Here is a 19,827-nt window from a genome sequence, read left to right on the forward strand (position 1 = left end):
GCCCCCTCACACAACTTGAACTAAAATTCGAATTCTACAGGCTCCCTCTGTGTCTGCGAGGTAGCTTAACCTTTGATAATATGTCAGCACGTCTTAGCAGAGAAAACCCGGGATTAGTCGACTCGTGGAAGCTATTGTGGGAGAAAAGCAGCATCAGAAGTTGATCATCGTTTAGGTGGGGGAATATGAATGTGGATTCGCCCAAGATACAGGCAGCTGAAGCTTGAAATCCCGTGATTAAGACATGTAATCCTATGTTAATTGTAGAATCACTCACTGGAACATTCGTGCTAGTGCAAACCAGGCATATCAAATTTGCTTTAAAGGGTAAGTCTGGTGATATTTTAGACTTTTCTTTTAGTCAATAAATGCCATGAAAACACCAAAACATGTCCGACTTCCCTGTCATGTTTGAGATCCTCAGCTCCAAGTGTGATTGAATTTTGATGATTTTTGGAAAAACAATGGAGGTAAATGTTACAGAGGGAAAAGCTGCAGTATATCAGACTTTGGCTACTGAGACAATACTTGTTAGTAGGATCGATTCATGTTTGGTTTTGTTCTTTTAGTAGAATTTGCTAACAATAAGAAGAATGTAGAAGACCGGCATTCCTCTCCTTTAACGTAATATTTCAACATTTTCAAGATTCTTATTAATTTTCTCATGTAACTCATGTAACAAAAAATAACGAGTAGCGGATTTCCCAAAATGTATCATTTGCAATGTAATTATATGTTGCAGTAGTATAATGCTAATAGTAGATAAAATTCTACACCAATAATAAGAACAAATCGTGATCAGTGACTATTTTGGAGCAATGGTGGATGAGGTGGAGGAGCAAAGAGGGGGCTTGCCTAATATTGCGTCCCACTGAGCAGAGCGACGACAAAACCAGCTTGAGCTGCAGCCAGCGTGTTCGCAGGAAGCCACATTGTCACATCCCCAAAAAATAAATAAATAAATAAAATCACTCAGCTCGCAAGAAACGAGATGCAATTACTTCAAGGTCCTCGTTAAAATAAATTAAGCAGAGACAGAGAAGGAGACACAGAGGGACCGGTGTCCCAAAGTTAAATTGTCATTTTTCTTGAAATAATGCCCGCAGACTTGCATCAATCCCAAGGAAAAATCTTTGAAGACATCCAAGATAAATACATTTTTCTTTCTCTCAACATGTTTCTCCCTGAAGAGGGTTTTCATATATTCATGACAGCACCGTGTCTATATTTCCTCCTCCCTTCACATCCCTGTCTGTATTTGATGTCCTCCACAATCCAGCCTTTGGACACAGTGTGTTTTGAGAGAGAGATGAGAGGAAATGATTCATTCATCAGACAAGGCCCAGGATACAAATCCCAGGTGACCTGCTGATCAGCTGGTTGATATTGCAGATCTTCCTCGGCGCGGGTGCCGGGCTTCGCTTATTAAGGCTTTCAGTGGAGCATGGTGCGCAGGTCATCATCTCTCCTGTAGTGACGCTGTGCGACAGCAAACACAAGGAAGCCTCACCTCTGGAAATGTGGACATCACACCACCTAATTCAAATGTCAGGCCAGATAAAGAACTGCAGTGATGATGGTATGATATGAGGGTCGGACAGGGCTGTCAGAGCGGTAATTATTTTACTCCAAGAGGAAATATGGATTTTACCTCAGGTGTGTGTTTTCTTGTTTCTGCTGGCATTCTGTGGGTGAGTGCGTCACATCAGAACTTTGCTGGAGCAGATATACACTCATCAAAACTTTTGTGATTGCTTTGGACTGGCAATTTCAAAACGCAGCGCGGAGGAAGATGACTGAGTGCAGCTGTCCGTGGTGCTGAAATTGACATACCAAGACTTGTGTGTCTGCTTTCCCTATCTATAGGTTTGACACTGACAGACATTACATTACATTCGATAAAATAACTATTCTGGGTTGATTTTGAATAATGAAAGCCTGATCAGCAGCGTCCATCACCGAGATTTTACCTTGAAGTTCATTCATGGAAAAAGTGCCAAATGAACAGATTAAAGAGCTGGATTTTTAAAAGCACAGCAGGAAGAAGATGAAAAACCACCTGCAAATGCATTTTGATGTCTTTTTATTAGTTTTATTATAAAATCAGTTTTCATTTGAGATCCATCAGCACCCAGAGATACACAGAGTGAGACATTTTCTCCCATTATTTTCTCTTGTGTTGTTTTCTCTAAACCCTGCTGCACCTGCAGTAGACAGGGTGAGATTCATGATTTGTAGGACAGGTTATTTGGGCGTATTTGCTCATATCACGTGATGAATTTTCTACACTAATTAAAATTCCATTTGTCTAACTTGAAGGCTTTCACATCAGAGCACTTTATTGTTACTATGATTAAGTAAATGAGAGGATAACCTCATTTCATCTCAAGCTTGAGAGTCAAAACTGTTTTTAAATGATGTGATTTTGAACAGTAGTTATAATTACTGTGGTGGAAGAAGCACTGACATCCTTTACTTAAGTAAAAAAACAAAAAACAAAACTGTGAAAATATAAATGAAAGTTTTATTTTACTGTGTTAAGTATGGTATCATGGTATCAAAAGTAAAAGTACTCAGTAAGCAGACAACAGAATGGCTCTTTCATAGTGTTATTACATAATATAACTATATCTATACATATATATTACTGATGAATATATGTATATTTCGATGTAAGCACTAATTTTAAGTAACTGCAGGCACAGATATGCTTCGAGCTTAATGCTAATGCTAGAATGGCAACATGCTAACATGCTAAGGCATAATATTTACCATGTTCACCATCTTATTTTAATGTGTTAGCATTGCTAACATCTGCTAATTAGCCTCAAACACAAAGTGCAGTTGATGGGAATGTCATGAGTTTTGCAGGTATTTGGGCATAAATATAAGTACTGCACAAACTGAAAGATTCACTGATGATGACGCAAGATGAAGAATGAATGTTTTTATCTATTATTTCTATTTATTTCAATTTTAAATCCATACAATAGTTGAGACATTTCACTCAAAATCACAAATGTGAGCCTCATGAGGGCGCTGCAGTAAACGTCAGTGGGTCATCAAAGTCAGCAGGATGCATCATCACCACGAGTGTCTGCGTCAAACTTCACCGTAAACGAGCTCATAGCTGTACAGATATTACACCACGCAGCTAGCATGGCTAAAAACTAACTGAAGCAAAGTTTAGTGTTGAGTTAGGCTAATACATACTACTTGCTGTCGTGGCCTACTGTAGTTCATTTTGAGGTATTTTGTGTTTACTTGAGTATTTCTATTTATATTTTACATCTTAGAAGGACTCTCTGATGCATTTATTTGATAGATTTCAATGCTGTTAGCGTGGATGTAGCCTGCTACACCCTGTCAACACAGGAGATGTAGCGTCAGCAGCATGTTAGCAGCAGCTTCAGTCCTCCATCTGGGTCTACATGGCATGCATTCAGGCACAGTACTGAGTGCAGGTCGCCTGCATGTTGGCAGCGCTCAGAGCCCAAAACTCAATCACTGCAGCTATGGGCAAGAAGGAAGAAAATAGACTTGGATCATTAAAATACGCTTCTGTGAAAATCTGCAATGGTGCTCTGTGAAAACACACAAGGTGAATTGAAGTATAGACCTGATACGTTTGCTCTGCTTTATATAAGATAGTAATTATAACGATGAAACCAACATGAGTCCTCACGTCCTTTCCAGAAACCAGGGATTGATGCTCAAGCACACTCTCTTCCTTTGCCTCGCTTCCTTTTATTTGCTCAACCACTGTGCAATGATTTCCTGTGCCAAGGTAGAGGCATTAAACTCTATTCTGAGCACAGGCTTCATCCTCCCTGTGTATTGTGAAAGAATCCAATAATAAGGCTGAAAGTGAGAGAAACCCTGCAGAGATCTAATCAGTGCCACACATTGTACGCAGCCAGTGTCCAATGTATGCCGGAGCCGAGCTCATCAGCAGCCATTTTCAGAAGGCAATTTAAGAATTATCATCACTCAAGGTCTGTAGTGCGTTTCTTATAGCACAAATTAAACCAAAATTTCCCCCCTATGTTTGTGCTGAGGTTTCAGTAGGCAACCCCCAGAACATCTGCAGGGGGCAATCTGAAATCTCACTGAGCTGGTGGTTAAATGGCAGTGCTAGACATTTTCCTCACCTCTTCATTTCCTCTTTCAACTCCTCGATGGTGCAATTCTGCCCCTTTTTGACCACACCGATTCTCCACATCTTACACTTAAGAACCCAGTTTTACATTTCACCACCTTAATTTGCAGCCCCGGGGAAGGTTTCAGTCTATTCCTGCTGAATATTTACACATGCAGGATCGTCTTCTGACAAGAAAACGCCAATTTACGTGGCACACAAAATTGCTTTCATCCAATAAGCCAGATGCAAATGAATTCCAGTAAAGAAGGTCAAACATATTCAAGATTTTCTAAGCCCTCTTCAATAAAAAGGGCCTGATGCTGGTCTAAATATGGAAGTGCTCTTAAAATACGATGCACACTGCCCTGAGTGCTGGCTTTCTACACCTTCCTAATAGCCTTCGACTTTCTTGCTTGATAACAAAATACTGGATCTCTTAAGCTCAGTGTGAATTAATAAAAATCTAATGAATTTGCCTCAGAAAAACGGGCATTTTTTATGAGGAACTCATGCATACACCAGGCTCAAATGTGTGCAGTGGGCAGGTTACCAGAGCTATTTGGCATGAGGAGTGCATCCTGCTGCACAGGATATGGGGAAATGCTGAGTGAGCTGATCAAGTTCTGTCCACCTGTTCGCAGAGGGAATGACCTCCAGGAACAGGTAGACATCCCAGCAGGGTGGGTTCATGCTCGAGCCAAGCAGGTAGCGCACGGTCGAGTGATGAAGCCATGAAGTCAGCGTGGAAGAGAGGAACGAAATAAACTCAGATTTAATGAAGAGGCGGAGATGTTTCAGAAAGTGAGATGGATATGAAATATTGGTATTTTGGGGAACTGAATCATCTGTATATAGAGGAACTCAACAGATACATCAGATTTGGCAGAAATTGGCAGTTTGACAGATTTTAGGTTCAAACACGTGCATTAAAAACTGTCAGTAATTAGATAATCACAGTGTTTTGGGCATTGGGTTACAGGTTATGGTAAAAAAGTACCTGTTCAGGACCAGAACATGCACCCAATGGGAGCCAAGATGCTTGTGTATCAGAGTTCTGGGTAAGGATAGTGACACAGTCCTGCTATTTATTTGGCTTGAGGAAGTTAACTTGTGTTAGAGAGCATTGTGTTTGCTAAACTCACCAATTTGCTCTCATCCTTAAATCCTTTTCTCACACTGTGTGGCTTTCACAACACTTTCTATGCAAAGTGATGATCCATGCTCACCCATTCACACACTATCACACACTGATGGCACATCCGTGTCATCATTTGCAGTTCAGTGTCTTGCCAAAGGAAAGATGAGACAAGATGATGTTTTTCTATAGAAGAGTGTTGCATCCATAGTCAGGTTGGTTAAGTAAGAACATATAACATCTTACTTACATTATTACTGATAATACTGTCGTACCAGGACTCTACACTGCTGCTCCTTCTTACCAGCTTTTTGCCCAGGAGAGGCAGCATTAGCTTCAGTTTCCTAGCATGGCATCATGCATGTAGCCATCAAACACACATTCGAGAGCCTCTTGCAGGGTTCTAGTAGTAAAACGAGTCGACTGGAAACATTAAAAAGTGAGCTGGAGATGGAGTTTTCAACCAACTGGCTGACTTTTAGTATTACTGTCAGCGAGCTACAGCTACTAAAACCTGCTCGCGACAGTTGTCATTCAGCCATTTGAATCTGGAGTCATCAGCTGGAAACAAGAAACCTGTTTTTATCCAGCTGTCTGGAATCAATGACCTGTTAATGAGCACCTGCTAACAACAGTAACTAAGGGGGCGGGGCTTAGCAAGCACTCATTTCCTGTATAACCAGTCATCATCAACAGCTCTGCGACCGAAGACCAAAAGAAGTTATTGGTACTATTTGGAGAACCTCCTCATGTGCTGTTATGTTCCATTAAAGTGAGTTTGTGTCCCTTTCTCAGATGTTTAAATGCTTTCCATACCATCCGTATTTCATTTTCTGATCACACGTGTTGTTTGTAAAATCTTGATCTGAAGCTGTTAAATGAATGTAGTGGAGTAGAAGCGTAAAGTAGCATAATATAAAAACACTCAAGTGGAGCGCAAGTACCTCAAAATTGTACTACAGTGCTTGATGCACTGAATATTCACATTGCAGGTGTTTGACCTTTGACTAACATCAGTCAGAAAGGTTAGTGACACAGTTTGACTTCAGTGAAACCTGTGTGAAAGCTACATTAGTGATTTTTTGCATTCAGTTTTACCTCAAAAATTTCCAGAGTGATCATATTTGACACCATCAGAACAGAATTTCTCCAGGGAACCCAAACTGTACACACATGTATTATATATAATCTACAAACACTGATATAGAAACAGTAGTGACAAGTAATAATTAGAGGATTAGAGGAATGAAAGAAAAACATTAAGGGCACGCCTTTAAAAGACAGCTTGTACTCAGAGCGTTTCCCCTGCACAAATAAAGCTTTCAAACTTGAATGCAGCCATTAGAAATATTTCTCTGTTTTCAAAAATCCCTTCTAGTTTCATAAAAAGAATTTGCAGTACATGGTTGACGCTAATAGGACACTGGAAGATAAATCGAAGCAGCGGCATTTCACTCCTAATTAATGCCCTAAAAGTTTAGATTTGATTAAAATCAGCTCAACAGCATTACAAAACAATTCAGGTCTTCCACGTCTGCTTAGTTTTATCAATATTTATAGTATTGATTTGTTGCATTATAAGCGCTTGAATAAATAGGAAGCCACAAAATGTCAGCAAATGTCAGCTGATGAAAATGCATGAGTGATGGGCGAACTGTGTGTTTTCATATCACATTCACACACAATTGGCTCCCACTGTCTGCCTCCCCCTCCCTCCTGCCACGGGATGCTGCATCCTGCAAAATACCTTCAGAGTCAATGAGGGTAATAAACTGCTGATAAACACAGCGTCCACATAAACAGATCAGAGAACTTCATTTACTCACTGTTGTAACTGAGGAGAGGGTCAATTTACTCGAAATTCAATCAGCGGAGGAGGTGGAGTGTTTGTAAGATTCAGGAAGGCGGAAATCTTTTGCCCTGATTCTAGTCTGTCAGGAACTTGTGACTAGGGATCCGTCGTTAGTTTATAATTTGCAGTTTAATTCAATTTGCGAACCGAGTGAGCCGAACACGTAGCTGTGAGCGCACACTGCCTGAGCTGCTTGGACTTGACACATCCTCTTAAAATGACTCTCAGTAATACTCTGTTTCACCTTCAGTAACACAGTGACTCATTTCTTACTCACTGTTTGAAAGCTTTCACATTGTTCGTCTTTAAAGTCCTTGGGAGGTCTTTCAACGAGGACAATTCACACATAAGTGACAGAATGAGGCCTTTTCATAAAGGACATTGGCAGCTCTGCCTATTGGCACTGAGTTAAGTGTGTGATATGATTTGTGAGGTTATGACTTTATTTATTATTATATATGTGATATTTGATATTTGATAGTTATATATATATAAAATTACATGTTAAATAAAACAATAAAAACATTTTTTAATCATATTGACTGACAAAACGAGAAAAGGCAAAACAAGCTATATATAAAGGTAAAAAGAAAGTGAAATAACTCATACGTGTGATATATATGAAAATAAGATGTCGACTGAGTATCTATTTGAAAATTAGTAGGTACAATAATCTTGTTAGTGGGTAACAAGGCAGGAAAATGGGAATAATGGAATAACAGTGTGGACAATGTTATGACATTAGTTGTGGTATAATTATTATATCATTATATTATATATAATTATGATATACTTACAGAACACAAAGAGAAATGACATGGTTTAAAGTCGTATCAGTATTGCTCAATGTTAATATATGCACATTATTTGTGTTGCTGGAGAAGAAAACATGAGAGTTGGTGCTGTGGACCCTCATGACTGCAGATATAAAATGTGTAAATATGTGCTTAATGTGATGTAAGTACAAAAAATGAACAAAACTGATGTTGGAGATAAGCTTTTCCGTCCGTCATATCATCAGCTCAAGCAGACTTTATTGACCTTTATTGGCCAACATTTGGCAGCACGGTGTGGCAGCAGGTAGTGCGCGTGCCTCACAGCAAGAAGGTCACCGGTTCGATCCCTGGGTTGGACGGGGCCTTTCTGTGTGAAGTTTGCATGTTCTTCCTGTGCATGCATGGGTTCTCTCCGGCTTCCTCCCACAGACCAAAAACATGCTCATTAGGTTAATTGGTGTCTCTAAAATTGTCCTTAGGTGTGAGTGTGAGCGTGAATGGTTGTCTGTCTTGTGTGTTGCCCTGCGGTCGGCCGGCGACTGGTTCAGGGTGTACCCCGCCTCTCGCCCGTTGACAGCTGGGATAGGCTCCAGCCCCCCCACAACCCCGAAAGGGATAGGCGGTATAGACAATGGATGGATGGCCAACATTTAATTTGAAGAATAGTGTTAACACCCACAAAAAAATTACCTTTTTTTTAATCTGTTTTCTGAAAGCATGCATAAGACATTCCAGCTGAGATAGAGGCCGTTACTCTTTACTGACAAAACACTACCATCAAGACAAAACACTGAAAATGTGCAAGAAAGCTGTATTACAGCGTAAGTCTCGGGTATATGGGCTAAAAAAATGAAGCAGCATATAGCTCAGCCCTTTTTCAAAGTGATGGTGTTGGATTGTAGTATGCAGCATCACGTATTGGTATAATTACACAATAAATACTGTTGAAAAGAAAGCATTGCAAACAGAGAGTTGTTCCCTCCTTCAGCCCTGTGCTTGAGGGCCTAGAAAGTATTTCATTTGTACCCTGTACTGCATGTACAAAATGTCTACAATGCAATTTATCTGTAGTTTAAAGTGGAATCCATGCGTGAAGACCCAGAGAGGTTGAAGCCGGATCATCGTCAAGAGCAGGAAGGACTTACTGCATGTAAAATCTGGACTTCACATTGTTTTAGCAATATCTTTTGCTACAGACATTTACAGACATTCAGACTCAAATTCAAAGATTTTCATAAAGCTTAATACAAAAAGACCACAGAGACGAACGCACATTCAAGGTATGACCAAAATAAGAAACCAGGGAAACCAACTAAAAGTCAGCGATCCTGACACTGTGATGTATGTCAAAACATTTCACAGTATGTGCAAAAGAGTCGCTGTTTCTGTGTTTGCATATTACCGGAGTGTGAATTTAGAGGAATTTGTATGAATAAAATAATTCATTGTTCATCCAAATGAAGCAAGTCAGTGTTGTCGAACAAGGAAATTAATTAATATAATGAGACTGAGTGGAAGCATCAGTGCTTTTATTCTCCAGACAAATTTCCCAGGGGAAATAATAAAAAGGTAGGTTGAATTATGAATGAAAGTCAAAGACCTCCATTTGAAAAATCAGATTTAATTGTTCTACAATACAGACGATTATATCGCCAAGATAAGTTACTACTTATCAGGTAATTGAAACTAATCACTTCATTACTTCTGCATGTTGAGCATGTGTGACGTCTTTCAGCGTTCTGCTGTTCTCTTATTTTCAGACGGATTTCGAATAATGATGGTGAAAATGTGGACAAAACAGCTCTGTGTGCAGCTGGTCCTGTGACACGTTGCTGTAATATAATCATCTGAGCCACTGACCCCCAGCACAGGGCCGCTCAGGCACATCACACATCCACTCTTTGAAGTGTGAAACAGACTGTGTGTTTGAAAGCGTCTCTTTAGCCTGATTTGTACAATTGACTACATGCTGGGCCCTGCGTCCTCTTAGCTACTCTAACTGTGCCCGTAGGTGATTTGTTCATTTCTAACAGGTGGAACAGGCGGCCGTTAGTGACTTGACTCATGAACGACTCTTTTACATAGTTTACAGAATACCAATGATCCCAGAAGAAGCTGACAGAAGGGCTGGACCGAGAGAAAAAGGCACAATCTACAATCCGTCGCCTACTTCAGCACACGCCGCAGGTAGGCGACCGATATTTGAGAGCCACGATCAGGGCCGTTGATTCAAACATGCACAAACCTCAGACAGATAAAGGATCAACCCCTCTGCCCCTGCACTCTCCCTGCTGCCGGGAGACGGAGAGAGGGGATGGCAGGTTAACAAGGGGGATGCATTGGTGATCCCCCCGCATATCTCACACTGACTGCCTGTGGGTGTAAAGAAGCAGCCTTCTTACTTCTAGCTGGCGCCCGTCACTTTTTGTTATCCAAAAGAACAACTGTCGCTACATATTTTAGCAGCTAGCCAGCTAACTAAGCTAACACTAGCCCCATGAGCTGGTTAACAGCTTGTAAATAGGTTTTAAATACACAAATAATGGCGACATGCATGATGTTGTGCTAAAATGCTAACAGCAAAAAAGTCTTTTCCATTATTTTCCAAGCTCACATTAGCTTAGTTGAAACTCTGTCATAGAGCTGTTATGCAGATGTGTGAGAGGCTGATGCTGGACGTTTGGGGTGTTCAGCATGTAGCAGAGTCTCTCTGGCTGTGGGTGAGTGTTGGGTTTTGATGCAGTTGTTTGCAGCAGTCAGTTTGCCAGATATCATGACAGCTTCCTGTGTCGCATCACATAACACAGCAGGGTTGTGGCTGATATTTCCATTTTTTCAGCCAGTGTTTGTCGTCTCACAGTGATTTGAAAATCCAGAGTTTGTAAGTGGTGGCAGCACAATGTTAACTCTAAAATGTTGATTACATTCAGCTGATTAATGAGGTTAATAGTGTTGCTGTTACTCTTCATGTGTATACTGTTAACACTCTATTTTAAACCAATTTTTTGTCGTATATCTCAGACACACACTGCGTGTGACAACATTTTATGTGGACTCAGAAGGAAAAAAGCTTTATCTGTTTACCTGTTTTGCTTCTAAACTGACCACAGAAAGATCCCAGATGTCTTTCAAACCTTTATCTATCCACTAATGGGTTTGTCACTCAAACGATAAGGCTGGCATATTCTATATTTTTGTTATTGTCGACAAATGCTGTGAAAAGACCAAAACCAACAGTGAGGATTTTCCAGCCTGTCTGTGGCATTCAGCAACAGAGCATTGAAGACAGAAATCTTTCAAAACAGCTCACCAAGTTAATGAAATATAGGCTTCACTTTTCAAAAGGATCAAACAATCTCCTAAAACAGCTGTGCTTTGTTGCAAAATGTTACTCAAACAGGAGTAAAGAGGAGATTTTTTGGGGACTATTTCCCACCGATACACTCCTGCTCTATTTACAGCAGCAGGACGGTGAGTGTGGGATCGACTCAAAACAGCGCCCATGTTTATGGTAATGAAGGAAAATGTCACCCTGTGCAACGCTGTGGCATGATGATGCATTTTTAATAGTTTTTGGACAACAATGGAGGATTAAACTACATCAGGCCTTGGTGATTTGAAACAGCCACACGAGCACGTTATTAACCCAAACATGGAGCCTGAAAACATGCACTTTTTCAAGGATGGAAAACACGTCTGAAAATGTTTCTATGGGCGGCAGAGAAGAGACATTTCCGTGAAAAAGTCTAAACAGGAACAAATGACAAACAAGGGAATAGATCATTGTTTTCCTGCACAAGACTCCTTTTGATGAATGTCTCATTATAATCTGGAGATGATGGATGTGAGCTGGATAAAACCTGGTGTGTGTATGTGACTGTTTAGGCAAAATGAGGGCCTCTCAGTTCTATTCTTTGCACAGTGAGGTGTAACGGTTTGGAGTGAAAGGTTTTAATGGCTTTCAGTTGTTATTATTCTCTGTGTTATGACAGCTTGATTGGGCCTGCGGTCTTCTTTCATTGCCGTACCATTTGCATGCGCCTCCCTTTGCCTCCTTCCACGGCGTTGTGTTGTTATGGTAATTTTTATGAAGTAGATTGCATCTAGCTGCCTGCTACACTTGGGTCCTTTCTGTGGGAGAAACCCGGAGCAACGGCGTAATAATCATAATGAACACATCTCTGCTGTGTACGAGGTTACAGTTAGGGTTTGATGTAGATTTAGAGTTCATTTCAGAGCAACGCTCCAGCTGACAGTCAAGGCATTTCAACCGATCAGGTGGCTCTCATGCCAGCTAAAGTGCCTCCCTGGTATGATGTTTAGAAAAGAAAAGAAAAAAGAGTGGACATTTAGTGTACAGTGTAATTTTGTGTAATTTTACTTTCTGTAGTTTTCCAAAGTTGGCCAGTTTTGCCTCTGTCTATTCTGTCCATCTATTACATCTTTCTGTCTTTCTGCTTTTCCTGTTAAAGGAGTTTTTCCTTTCCACAAATGGGGGTCTAAGGGCAGGAGGGTAATGTTGTACAAATTGTGTCCCATTAGGGCGCACAAAGCAAAGGTTTCAACATAAAGGACCTTTCAGCATCAAAGCGCAAAACACTGATTTTACTCAAGTGCTTTTATACTTTTTGTAATAACTGGTCATGAGCGCCACTATAGGTAACAAACAGCGCTGAAGCTGGGACATTTTTGAGGCTGATACTGATGTCAATATGGATATGTCAGCCAATATTCTTACGTATTGATCGATCACATAAATGTTCAACATAACTTGACTTGACTCTTTTAAAGAACTGTGACCAACACATGCACTTTTTATGGTTAAAAATTAAATCGTGTCCAATGTCAGTTCAGTGCCAAAACAGGAAGTGATGCGCTCTTTACGTAGCCAGGCGGAGAGTAAGAGTGTCTGGGACGTATGAGGCTGGTTGAATGAGACTATTTTATGACCATTTTATTAACTGGACCCACAATCTTTCCCTAAATGAGAGTTTGCCGCCTGACTCTCAGAATACCTAACCATGATTTATTTGCCATAATATGATTTCTCCTGATACCATTCAGAGATACTGTAAAAACCGAGTATTGTCACTAAACGTAGTCTATGGTTTTGCAGAATCATCTAATATTGACATTATTGTCTGATGATGGGTTGATAAGATAATATAGGTCTATACAGATTATTGACCTTGCAAATTTATTGATAAAGCTCGAGTAATGACCCTTAGTTATGCATTAAGCATTGACATAAATACTAAATAATAAAGAAGTTAATCCAATTTTAATTCCAATTGCACAGTTGCAAGCTTTTCTTGCTAGAATCTACATTTAGCATCATCAATTTAAGTAGCAACATCCTCTATCTAAGTAAGAGATGTTAAAGGACATCCAAACAAAAACAGCATGTCGTAATTGCAAAGCTGTAATGAGGTATTTCAAAGAGGATTCTGTTTCAGGCGTCTACAGCGGTCTCTTTCAGACGCTCTTCATCTGAGCGGCTGACCTGTGGCTTTTCCTCTCGGTGAGTTTTTTCTCCAGAGGCTCCACAGACGAGTGCTGCTCTTGAAGAAGTGATAACATGAGTTTGCACGGCAGCTTGAAAACTAATTCACAGCTACTCTCGTCCTTGAATTAGACAGTGGTGAGTAATTCAGCCTGTGGAGTGAATCTTCTACAACTCGGCTCCGCTCCTCGTCTACACCTCTGCCTCCACCAGCATTAAAAAGCAGCTAGGGTGGGTCATTCATACGAGTATGAATCATCATGCTTTGCTTGGATTTTACTATAACCCTTACTGCGTGTACTGTGTTTTAGCTCTATTACTGATACATTAGGGTTTCAGTCCACATAGACAGGCATCCTAACAATTAGAAATGAATCGTTAATAGCAAAATCACATCATCACACAGGTCTAAAAGCCAGTTCAACACCGCTTTTCTATTTCCCTCACATGAAGCTGCAGTTTCCCTGCAGCCCTGTGCGCATCTGCATACCTATTTCCAGCACTACGACTGTGCATGTGCCTACCCGGAGTGTATGTTTTCATATGTATTTGCATGTCTGCAGGCGTGTGTGTTTTTGCGTTACAGTAATGTGCTTGTGTGTAACAAGGCCCCATGAACCCCAGCGCCTGACGTGGGGCCAGTGAGGAGTAGCTGCCATCTGGTCAGCCCTCAGGGAGTCCGCCGGCCACCCAGAGCTGCCCAGCCCTAACAGGTAGCCCGTCTGACATCTCCAACTCATCTCCAACCCACCAAATGGCAGATAATGAGGGGCAGACAGCTGGCCCTTGGACCCTGTGTGCCCCCCCACCAACACCAGGAAAACTGTCAGAAGTGCCTACTGAGCAATTCAGCAATGTAAGCAGTTCTATGGTAGCGGTGGGTTTCATCTGGACACATTGCTGACTGGCTGTGTGTGCATGCATGCAGGAGCTGTCCTTCAAAGGCCACGCATCACACACACACCCTCTTACACAACAGTCACATGTGTGTGAACGGTTACCTGAAGCAGAAAGCAAACACTGCTCCATAGTGAGGTTTCCTCTTTAAAACAAAGCGCTGGATCACAGCTTTGTGTCAGACAGATGTGTGGTTGCCTGATTCAGCCTACAGATGGCAGTATTTCAACGGAAACTTGGCGTGCATGCTGCTGTGTTTTATCTGGACTTCTTAATGAAAATAAAACGAATTTGAATCCACTGTAAAACGTGTGAATGGTTCTATAATTCATTTAAAAAATGCTCAAACGGGCCCGCCTATCTGACTGGGTGAGATGGGCCGAACCAGCAAATGAGCAGCTGCAACATCATTTCCATCACATTCTTCTGAAACCACATTTTTACACATTTTCACTAAAGAGAATGAAATAAACCAAAAATACAAGACATTTGTACACGTGGGAAGAAGTCAGTATACAAATACATGAAGATAGCAATCATTTGACAAATAGGCCTATTTTAGACACTGACATATCTCCATTCTGCGCGCTGCTGATAACACACGCAGGCTGGGCCCAAATCTCATATATATATATATATATATATATATATATATATATATATATATATATATATATATATATACCTGTTGTATTGTTAATTTCTCCGTACTGAAAAACACGTTTTAATCCGCCTTGATGCATAAATCCACAAACACTTTGAAGAGTCCACATGCCTAACAGACATAAAATGTATTATTGCAAAGCGCTCAAGTTGTGCCAGCAGAGGATGACGCGACGGAGGCTGGGTCTAAAAGCGCACACTGTACGTGAGGTGCAAGTGAACTGATGGGTGACTTCATGTAGCACCGGCATCCAGAGAGAGAGAGAGAGAGAGAGAGAGAGAGAGAGAGAGAGAGAGAGAGAGAGAGAGAGAGAGGTAGTGTGGCTGTCTGTTACAGAAAACGATCAATCCCTGAACGAGGTGGGAGGGTCACTTGATACCGGCTCCTTCTCAGCGGCTGACTGAGAGATGCTCACTGCTGTCCAGATGACTTCACGGGCGGCGCGTGGAATCCATTAACCGGCAGTTCATCTCGCTGTATTTGGCGTCCACACTCATCCGCTGACTGACTGGCTGAGACGCGGGACGTTCCCCCTCAAAATCCCAGCGAAATAACCGGATCTGCGCTATTCATGAATGAGTCTCCTCTTATTTCAAGGTGAGTAGTCCATCTTTTATTGTTAGTGGCTGAGCAGCAGCCTGTAGTGCAGCCCGGCAGTGTGCAGAGGGGTAAAGTTGGGTAGACTTTACGCGCCTCGGACGCAGTGAAAGACACCCAGTGACATTGTGCGCGAGGTAGTATGTAAAATATTGCATGAGCATATAATGAAATGAGTTCTCCGGTGGCCACCTGTAACAACCGACAGATGTGGACAGATGCCGTGAAGACAGATGTCTCATCTTCAGTGTATGACAGACAGGCAGGGCAGCACTGTGTAGGCTTGGTGCAAATTATTGCATTAATAGAAGGATAAATCCCTCTACTTTAGACAAAGCCTGCGAGAGGAGCCCGCTGGTGCAGATTTTTCCTGAGCTCTTTACACATGTGGACACTTCTGGCCAGAGCATCAGATCAGTGGTCATCTGGAGAATACCGGAGTGAAGTATTTAGCCTGGAGATAGTCACTCCTCCACTGCTGCCCTGCCGCTTGCAGCCGGAGCTCGGGCAGCCTTGGCAGCCGGGGCAGAGCAGAAGCCACTGGGACGCTGATAAGGCTGGGCAGCCGCCGAGATGGAGCCTGAAAGAACTAAAGCACACACAGCTTCAGCGGTGCCAACCCCAATAATGCTGTTGACCGAGTGCATCCCCCGTCTGTGTGTGTGTGTGAATGGTAGTAGAGGGGGCGAGGAGGGGTGGTGGAGGGCTGGTTGTTGGATTCACATCTCTTTGACTCTCACCCCTCATGCAAACCAGATGAACCCCTCTTCCCTCTGTGTACTCTTTCTGGTCCGGCTTATCTGGCCGGCCAGTTGGACTAGCTTTTATTCTCCCGGCCCCTCCAGAGTGGGTAAAGCCTCTCATGGAGAGGGAGGGAGAGGGAGAGAGATTGGCTTCTCTCCTGGCGTGCTCATGCCAGTCATGCGCTCCGGCACTTTATCAGTTGCCTGCTAATTTTAGAATTTAAATGAATCTCCACATTAGTTCTGTCTCTCTCTTTTTGCTGCGTTTGACAGCAACAAATGAAATGGAGGTTTGGCGTGTGATGACTGCTGTTCATCTGAGGAGTTTTAGAAATGTATTTGAGGGTTAACCAATCCAGGCCCATTAAAGGGTCAGTTATTCTAAAATACAAAGAGAGATATTTTCATGGTTTCCAGGCGTGCAGATGCCTCTAGCCTTAAACGGCGAGGCTTTATATCTGCGCTGTCCCACTAATGCAATGGAATATATTTGAATGACAATATTCATTTCAATGACATTTGTCTTTGGAGCGACAATGTGCCGCTAACTCAGGCTAATCCACAGATCTTTGATCAGATCTCACTGGAGCTAGTTTAAAAGAAATCGTTTGTTGAAACCTCACATCTGTGGATCATTCAGTGTAACCTGAAATGATGAGTGGAGAGACTACTACAGCAGGTTTAAGGTTCACATCATATATTTATACCGTTTTTCACAACATCGGGTCAGACTGGTCAAAACAGGTCATGCCCGACTAAATGAAGCATTAAAAATGGGTTTCTGTTGGACTGTTTATTGATTCCACTTTGCTGAGTGTTGTATTTTCACGTTTTTGTAATGGCGGTTATGACTGCAGAGGGGCTCCATGTGAAACGAGTTTGGAGTCTTTTGACCCTGGAGGAAACGCCGGACCAGTGTAGGTGAAGTAATTTAGAACATCTGTCTCTGTCATCTTCAGCCACAAGCCCGGAGTTAAGTGTTCTCTTCACTTCCACAGAGATTAATGAGCTACACTGTCGGTTTCAGAAGACAGAAAAACAAAGCAAGAAGTCACCAGCACAACTCCACTACAGCTGCGAAAAAACAGCCTTTGATTTAAATGACCAGCAGTTCAATCCGTGACATTGATTTTGGAGCAATTTGAATATCAGGGAGCGTGATGTGGGTCAGGGGCAAAGGCGACGCACAGTCGCTACAATAGTACATCAGGCGAATTAGTGTATGTAACACAATTACACGGTGTGTGAGTGCACAGCAGCTCACTGCTACTACCCAGAGCTGGAGACCCCCCACCTCCAACCCTCACCCCCCTCCCACCGCTACTACCCCCGTTGCCCACGGAGACACTGATTAAACACGACTGTTCAGATGCTACAGCCTGAGGAAGAAGAAGGAGGAGAACCCCCAGTGTGTGTGTGTTCGTGTTTGCATGTGTGCACATCTTACTGCATGTTTGTGCTTGTTACATGTGTGTGCACTGACTAGCGAGTCTTTGCATAGGAGTGTATACATCAGAGAGCGGGAGAGAGCGACAAAATGAGAAGAGACGCAAACAGTGATATGAAAGCCACAGCGATGGGAGCACGAAAGAAAGGGAGAGAGAACAAAATGCTGCAGATCATCAAGCACGACCGATATGCTCTTGTCCTCACGCTTCCCTCTCCTGCATCCCCCTTTCAATCTTCACGCTTCCTCTTGTTTCAGTGTGTGATCCCGGCCTGCAGGGAGGTGGATGCACAGGTAGATAAAGGTGGAGAAAAGGGATGATATACAGGGGTAGAGAGGAGCGGGAGAGGTGGAAAAGATAGCAGGAGTGAGAAAGACTAATAAAGACAGGACGAGACAAGGAGAGAGGTGGCGACAAACAGCGGAGGAGAGAAGTGAAAGGGAGGAGAGGTACAAGTGGAAAGCGTGCAGCTCACCTGCCAGATGGCAGCTTTGGCAGCGCTCAGCATGCAGTGATGGCGGTCTTGCAATATGGCGCATCGCCTCCAGATTGTCACACTGTTGTTGATACAAACAGTGCAATAACTTTGCTGATATGTGTGTTTTGCATGATTTTCTCTGGCACTTGTGCAAGCAGAAAGCATATGGTTGAAAGAAAAACACACACACACAAAGTTGAGGCATGTCACATGTGTTGTTTTCTTAGGAAAGTATTGACACATGACTTTTGAGTTTGAAGAGTTCGTAATCTCTTTTTTTTTTCTTAAAGGGGCGCTCCAGTGATTTTACACATGAGAATCACTTTACTCATCAAGAGAAGTACTGCTCAGCTTAGGGAACAGCTGTAAAATGTTTTCTGTGGCTTTGGAGGAGCTTTTCCAAAGTCTGAGAAAATAGGCTCGCGATATCATCTGGGTTATCTCAGGTTGGGGCTTTGGAGTCCACAGATTTTCACTGAAAGTGCAGAGTTTGAAAGACGTGGACGTTTACCTGGCAGGGTGAGTTAACTGAAGATGCTATCAAGTTGCATTATGAGAAATATAGGATCCAGTGTTGACTCATACTGGGGAATGAAAGTCACTATATCTCGGCCTCTTCGGCACCAATTTTGACCTTTCTTTTTAAAAATCCTCCAGTGTTACGGGGGTGCAATGCTACACCACCGGATGTCAGCTTTGGATGGTGCTAGCCTCTGAAAATATCATACAGTCTTGCATTAGAACATTCAAATTAGCTCTCAATTAAAATGTAGAGATTTAATATAGGACTAGAAATGCAAATGCCGGTCATGGAGAATGTCTTATATGACATGGAAAATGTGTGGAAATTGGTCCTAATGTGGTAAAACCATGGCAAATCCAACGACTTCCCTCAGCAAATGCATCTGACTCAAATGATTTTCCATTTCTAGTGCTTTCTTGTAGGTGAAATTCTCAGTAAATAACATTTTGATTTTTAAACAATATCCACATTCACCAGCCCCTTCACAGAAAAACCAAATTTCAAAGAACATGACGTGCAGTTTGGGGTATTCACCCATTAAAAGCATGAGGAAAGTATTCATGGAAGTTAAAGGTTACATATAAAAAAGAGCATGTGCTTAATTCAACCCAACTAAACTGAATTACAGAAGGAGGACACAACTGAATTACTTCTCCCTTGTGACTTTCGCTGACAGTCTTCGGAGGAATGCTAACGCCACAATTTGGCAAGCAAACACCTGCTGAATGAGTTGCTCGGCCTGGTCTTTGAAAAAAGTAAGTCATCAGTCACCTACAACATGTCCCAGAAGCCCAGAGCACCTGGACTACATCCGAGACTGCTGCAGTGTTCAGCCCTTGGCAGCCGCAAACCAGGTGGGACGGCACTTACTTAATAGACTTGGAGAATTCAATATTAATTTGAGGATCAAGTCCTATCAAGAAGTACAAGTTACAGCGATGGGAAATGTTCTCTGCTGTGTATTCGCTGTAAATTCTTTACTGTTTTCCCCAGTTTGTGTTATCCCTTCAGGGGCTTTTGTAAAAAGATTTCAAAAACTTGCATCCCATTTGCCTTCTGGTGAATTTCTA

General features: G+C 42.1%; 2 protein-coding genes across 2 annotated transcripts in view; one reads left to right on the forward strand and one right to left on the reverse strand.

The window, feature by feature from the left end:
- LOC139328428 (olfactory receptor class A-like protein 1) overlaps nucleotides 1–19,827 on the reverse strand; it is a 108,385-nt gene that overhangs the window by 22,404 nt on the left and 66,154 nt on the right. The gene's annotated exons all lie outside the window — the stretch shown is intronic.
- The window catches only part of LOC139328412 (plexin-A2-like), a 75,947-nt gene continuing 71,323 nt past the window's right edge, over nucleotides 15,204–19,827 (forward strand). Inside the window, exon 1 of the mRNA XM_070958222.1 lies at nucleotides 15,204–15,565. The gene's annotated coding sequence lies outside the window, so the exon portion shown is untranslated. The remainder of the gene's footprint in view (nucleotides 15,566–19,827) is intronic.

Source organism: Chaetodon trifascialis, chromosome 3 (assembly GCF_039877785.1).
Source record: "Chaetodon trifascialis isolate fChaTrf1 chromosome 3, fChaTrf1.hap1, whole genome shotgun sequence".
Classification (NCBI taxonomy): Eukaryota; Metazoa; Chordata; class Actinopteri; order Chaetodontiformes; family Chaetodontidae; genus Chaetodon; species Chaetodon trifascialis.